Here is a 6,305-nt window from a genome sequence, read left to right on the forward strand (position 1 = left end):
ATCCCTGCTTTGCCACTTCCTTAACTCTTCTCATTATGCCACCTCCCCAGCCTAAGTTAACTTGACTGTGAACAGTCACTGCTCGTTCTCAGAAATCCCATTGGGGTGTATGTAATGCCTTCTATTTTGGAAATTCCTGTGCCTTGTGTTTGTAAAATCGCTACCCAATTTGGCATGCAAACTGTTTGCAATGAACCGCCTTGCAGGTATCGCACACCAATCTGGAAACATTGTTGGCTGCATGGCACTAGGTGAACAGATGCCAAACTAGAGACCACGCTACAAGAAAAACGTCCTATCTTGCAATCTCGCCAGACAAAACTGGCTAGTGCAATTCTGAAGTTTCTTTCCTTAAATTTGGATTTGGCCAGGCTCATGTTCAGACGTGCTTTGATCTTGACTGGTTTGTGGTAGAGCAAGCATGAACTCCAGCCACCAGGACCACCACACCTAGCACTGCACTCGACTCCTGCCCAGCCCACTCTGCAGAACCCTTTTAACAACAAACCCTTTTAACAACAGACTGCTGCCTTCAAATAGCAAAGGTTTTTCAGACTGGTTGTGTTGTACGGGTTTTAGCTTTTTTCAAATTTGTCTTTATTTTTTAAAATAAGATTTTCTTTACAATGTTCTTATTTCATGTAGCCTCTTATATCCCTGAAACATATGATTGCCTTAAATCAAGAGTGGACAAACTTTTCAGGATCAAGTGCCACGTTCTTGGGTGGGGGGTTGTGTTTGGGGGGAGGACCACATATCACAAGTGGCAGACAAAACCAATCAAAAAGCGAGACACTCCATATTTCTCTCTCTCTCTCTCTCTCTCTCTCTCTCTCTCTCAACACACACACACACACAAAACATTGCATTGCATTGCATTGCATTGCATTGCAAACCTGCCTGCCTTCACCAGAACCAAGCAGTGATTCCTACACAAAACTGTCAAGTTGAACCATAAGAAGAACCGCTGCAGATAAAAATCTCATCCTGAAAAACAACAATGTCTGGAAGGGCCACCCTGACGGGGCTTTGTGCATGGGCAGAATGGGCCCAGAAATGCCTGTCTCCTAGATTGACATTTTTTGGTGCTGCTTTAGGGCAGCAGCAAAATACAGCAGCTTCTTTGATGTAGGAGAACAAATGAGGCGGGAGGGCTCTATGCAGCCTGTAGATTGCCCATTTTCTCTTAGATTATGAGCCCCATTGGGACAGAGGGACTAATTTTAGAGAAACTTAAGTCCATAGGATACAGAGGAACAGAAAGTATATTGTATGCCACTCCATTAACAGTAAATGGTACTCACAAAAAATTATTAAGATGTATATTCCGTGCTTCTGTGTAATACGTGGTGTTGGCCTACTTGGAACACCATATTCTTTGGGAAAGCATTGTTAGTAGGCTTATTTATCAGCCAGTTGGAAGACACTGTAATGTAGTATTGTTAAAGGACTGTTCTTCTGGGTAATAGTTCCAAAATGTGCTTCTCTGGAGAAAGATAATACACTCAGACTTCTGAGTGGAGCTGGATTCTGCAGAAAGAGAGAGAGAGAGAGAGAGAGAAAGAAAGAAAGAAAGAAAGAAAGAAAGAAAGAAAGAAAGAAAGAAAGAAAGAAAGAAAGAAAGAAAGAAAGAAAGAAAGAAGTGTGGTATTGATTCTCCCCAAACAGAAATTCAGTTTCTTGATGTAGGACAGCTTTTGCCAACCTGGGGCTTTCCTAAAGTTTTGGATTATTCCCATTAGCTTCAGCTAGCATGTCAATACTGGGTGGAGCTGATGTAAAACAGTCCAAAACAGCTGAAGGGTTGGCTAAGGCAGTGGTACAGTTTTGTGTGTTTGTATTGCCACATGATTAGGGAATTTATTCTGTAAACCAGCTGACTGACATTTCTCCCTTCAATGTTGCCTTCTGGAACGTTGAGGTATTAGGGGTTGTCAGTGACGAATGTGCTTTGTACTGTTCTAAAAAGAGGGCAGGCCCAAGATTGACATAGTATATACCCAGGTAGCTTTCCATGGTATAAATCTTCCAGGCTTGAGGAAACGCTAATTTTTACATGACTGACACTAACTGACCCAGTTGGCGCACGTTATCTTCTGTCTAGCTTTCGCTACGCAGAATGCAATGGATTCTGCAACTAAGTTTTGGTTTCAAATTCTCATGATAAACTCAATCTGTTCAAATATAGATTTATGATTCCCAAAGGTAAACGATAAGTGATACTAATATAACTTAATATCCTTGAATTGCCCACACACCCTACTCAAATAAACTATACTGACACTAAATAATTCAGCTTTTTATTAAAGCCTTCGAGTTCTACTATTGAAGTATTAAGCAAGCATAAAGAGATGCAAGGTACCATCGCAGGTCCAAATTCTCAAGTCACTTTATAGAACATTTCATTAGTTTAGCTTTGCAGAGGTGTGACGCTGTGGCCAAAACATTTTTGTAGCACTTCCAACGCTAACAAATGTAGCAATAAGTTTGTAGGCTTGTGTTGATCAGGGAGCTTCATTAGTAAGCCTGTATGTATATAGGGTCTCTTTCTTTTCTCAGCCTTTTATCTGCTTTTGATTATTTTAATGCTGGTTCCACCTGCTTTTTTTATTCTTGTGTGTTTTATTTTATCTGCAGACTATGTCGTTGCCCTGGAAATACTTCTGCTGAAACGTGGCATATAAATCTATAAAACTAAAGCAATAAAAAAAGACCTAAGTCCCCATTGACTGAGCTGGGAGAATCATGCAAGAGGCAACAATCCCTAAAACAAAATACGTTTGTCTTAAAGCTAAAGTCACACAGCTAGTAATTATTGATACAGCTTGCCTGAAGAACTTAGTCTTATGATTTCATTGCCTACACACACACACACACACCCCTATACCTACCTACCTACCTACCTACCTACACACAGAGAGAGATTCTAGTGTAGTTTTGAAGGCAACTCGTGGTACGTCTCCACCCCCATCGTTCTGTCCGGACACTGAGGTCCAGTGCCAAGGGCCTTCTGGCGGTTCCCTCGTTGCAAGAAGCCAAGTTGCAGGGAACCAGGCAGAGGGCCTTCTCAGTAGTGGCGCCCGCCCTGTGGAACGCCCTCCCTTCTGATGTCAAAGAGAAAAACAGCTACCAGATTTTTAGAAGAAATCGGAAGGCAGCCCTGTTTAGAGAGGCTTTTAATCTTTCATTGATTATTTTATTCTTCTGTTGGAAGCCGCCCAGATGGGCAGGGTATAAATATTATTATTATTATTATCATCATCATCAGGGAAGTGGTAAGAATTTGATGTATAAAGGCTCCCAGCCACCAGCTGGTTTGGTGCTACCCATCACTGACCTCAACTTACCGGTAAGTCAGGTTGAACGTGTTTGTTGTTCTTTTCCCTTCAACCAACCAAACAGCACCAGGATTGCTAATAGTCTTTGCCCAGGTGTGTTAACCTGCCGTCATCAGATGTTATTTTTAGGCCTCTAAGATGCAAACTGGGCAACATCCATGTCCATCCTGCCTGCACAACAGAAATCCACTGATGCGCATCATCCATCTTTCATAAAGCCTTCCCTGCTCATTTGAAACATGCTTTGTTTATAAATGGAAATGCGGATAGTGTTGCTCCAGACCCAGAATAACATAGCTTATTGTTCCTCTGTTTCAGATAGTTAATAGTATTATGATGCAATCCTCCACACCAGGCCCTCTCTAGAACTTTAATGAGAAATGCTGCACTTTAACCTGTGGGTTGAAGAAAGATTCTACCGAGAAACTTTAGGAGGGGAAATAATTATCCCCCCCCCCAGGCCAGTGACCTACCTATTCCTGCACAACTATTTTCAAACTCAGCCAGCCTACCCTCGTCACCATGTCAACTGCTCGCCATCTGCTTCTTCATATTCAGTATATCTCTGCCATCTGTTTGCCTTAAGACGGTGAAAAAGAACTGAGTTGGCCTGCTCTTATTTGCTACATGCAAATAAAGGACTGAATGCCTTCATGCATGGAATGCAATAAACAATTTCTTTTTCACAGCCCTTGAAAGCCAGCTGAAAAGGACTCTGCCTTCCTTATGGGTAGAGTTTAATATGTCACGCCAAACACCACAAATATTTAAAGATGCTATGTGTCAACCATCACATGTAAAGGAGTATGAAAGCACCAAGAACACAACGTCTTCAAAGCCTACACAGACTTACACCTCTAGGCAAACATACATTTCTCAAAGACGGAGGCTGCAATCTATACACGCTTACCTGGGAATAATTCTCATTGAGCCCAATGAGATGTACTTCCCAATAGACATGTTTGGGACTGCATTATAAAAGTATGTGAATAACACTGCCATATGCAAGCCTTTCGCTCATTTACACACTTTAAAAGAGCTTGCCTCACATGCTTGTGTAAAAGGGGAAAAAGGGAAAAGACTGCTACTGTAAGTCCAGGTTTTTAAGACAAGCTGTAGAATGGAATGGATCGGACCAGTTTTACAATCTAACCGCTTCAACATTGTTATGGTATATTATAATTCAAGCATGGGGAACAAGAGAAACTATATTCACATGGGGGGCATTATTAATCATTGATCAAAAGGTTTTTGAAAAACAAAACCCTAACAAGATGCCCTGATTTGATTGAGCAGCAACAGATAAAATAAAATGTGATGTTCATTCTGAAAGCTCTGTAAAGCAGGTTGGCAAAAAAGCTTTCTATTATTGAAGGATTTGTGCCTTAGTGGCAGGGCACATGCTTTAAATTAATGAGGGCCCCTACTGGTCTAGGAAGCTCCTTTATGCTGAATCAAACCACTGGTCCATGTAGTTAGGCACCGTCAACACTTGCTGGCAACAGCTTTCCAGGACCCTGGACTGGGCATATTCTCAGCCCTACCTGGAGATGCAAAGGATTGGACCTTCTGCATTCAAAGCAGATGCTCTACTACTGAGCTACAACTGGCCGCTGATAAACCTTCTGCAACTTGATGCCATCCAGATATTTTAGACTACGATTCCCATCAGCCCCAGCCAACACAGCTGGAGAATGCCAGTTTGGGGGATGGCCCAATGGATGGACTCTACAAGGAAGTTTCAGACGTTCCAACGTTAGTGCTATAAGGATACTGCCTTACTTCCTCTGTGTTTCTTGAAACTCAACTGCTAATCTCAATTGCCTTTTGAATGAACTCTTGCTATGACTAAAAATCAACACCACAAATACAATGATGCAAAAGCACTTTGCAAACATTGACCAGCATAATACACCTGTTAAGGTGGCAGTGCTATGTCAACTCATTATGAGACAGATACACAGAATGAGAGCTTGATCACCCAGGGTTGGGTTCCATAAAAATACACTTCCAGGCCCCAAATGACTAAACAGAGTGGCTGTTGAGAATGCAGAAATGGGTTGTTGTAGCTTCTCTTAGATGGGTTGGCATCTCTCTGCCTCAGGAGACAATGGAAGGGTGCACTTTCAGGAGTGAAGTCAAATCAACGGAGAGTTACAGCGCCTGCTGTGGCTGTAGAGACTGATGATGATAAATGGTCGGATAACTGTCTTTGGTTTTTTTGTATTGATTGGGTTTCACGCAAATCACACACCCAGCAAAGAACAGTTTGCAGCCTGACCACAAAGACTGTGTCAATATGGGGTGGTGGAACCCACTGTATTCTTGAGCTTGTGAGATCATCAATAAAAAAGAACCGCAAGGTTCAATGCAGTCAAGGAACGGGGTATGGGTGAAGTGGGGATCAATCTAGCTTGACTGCTGTGGGCTGGATAACTCCATGGCTGAATTAACCTTGACAGTTAAATGATGGTGTGGAAATGTTAGGGGCGGGAAATTCGGGATCAGTTGAGGGCAAGAGACACAACTTCAAAGTGTGCATCAGGTCACTCGTGTGTGAGCTACTAGCCTCGATTGAGGTGTCCTGCCAAGTAACCACATGAGCACTCTGCAACAAAGCATGAACTTCCAGTCAGTCCATTACCACAAGAAACGTAAAATAAACTCTGTAGAGACACAGTGAACTGCAATTGGTGATAGTAATGCAATATTCATAACAATTTGTCATGTAAATATAAGAAGCGCCCTGTTGAATCAGGCTAAAGGCGCATCTACCGTGTTTCTCCAAAAATAAGACACCTTCTTATATTTATTTTTCCTCAAAAAAACCCATGGTGGCTTATTTTCAGGGGATGTCTTATTTTTTAATTAAGTATGGTAGTTTAACCTACAAGGTTAAACTGCCTCTCATTATGGCTTATTTTCGGGGTATGGCTTATTTTCAGGGTATGGCTTATTTTCGGAGAA

The sequence above is a fragment of the Zootoca vivipara genome, chromosome 5, assembly GCF_963506605.1.
Source record: "Zootoca vivipara chromosome 5, rZooViv1.1, whole genome shotgun sequence".
NCBI classification, from domain to species: Eukaryota; Metazoa; Chordata; class Lepidosauria; order Squamata; family Lacertidae; genus Zootoca; species Zootoca vivipara.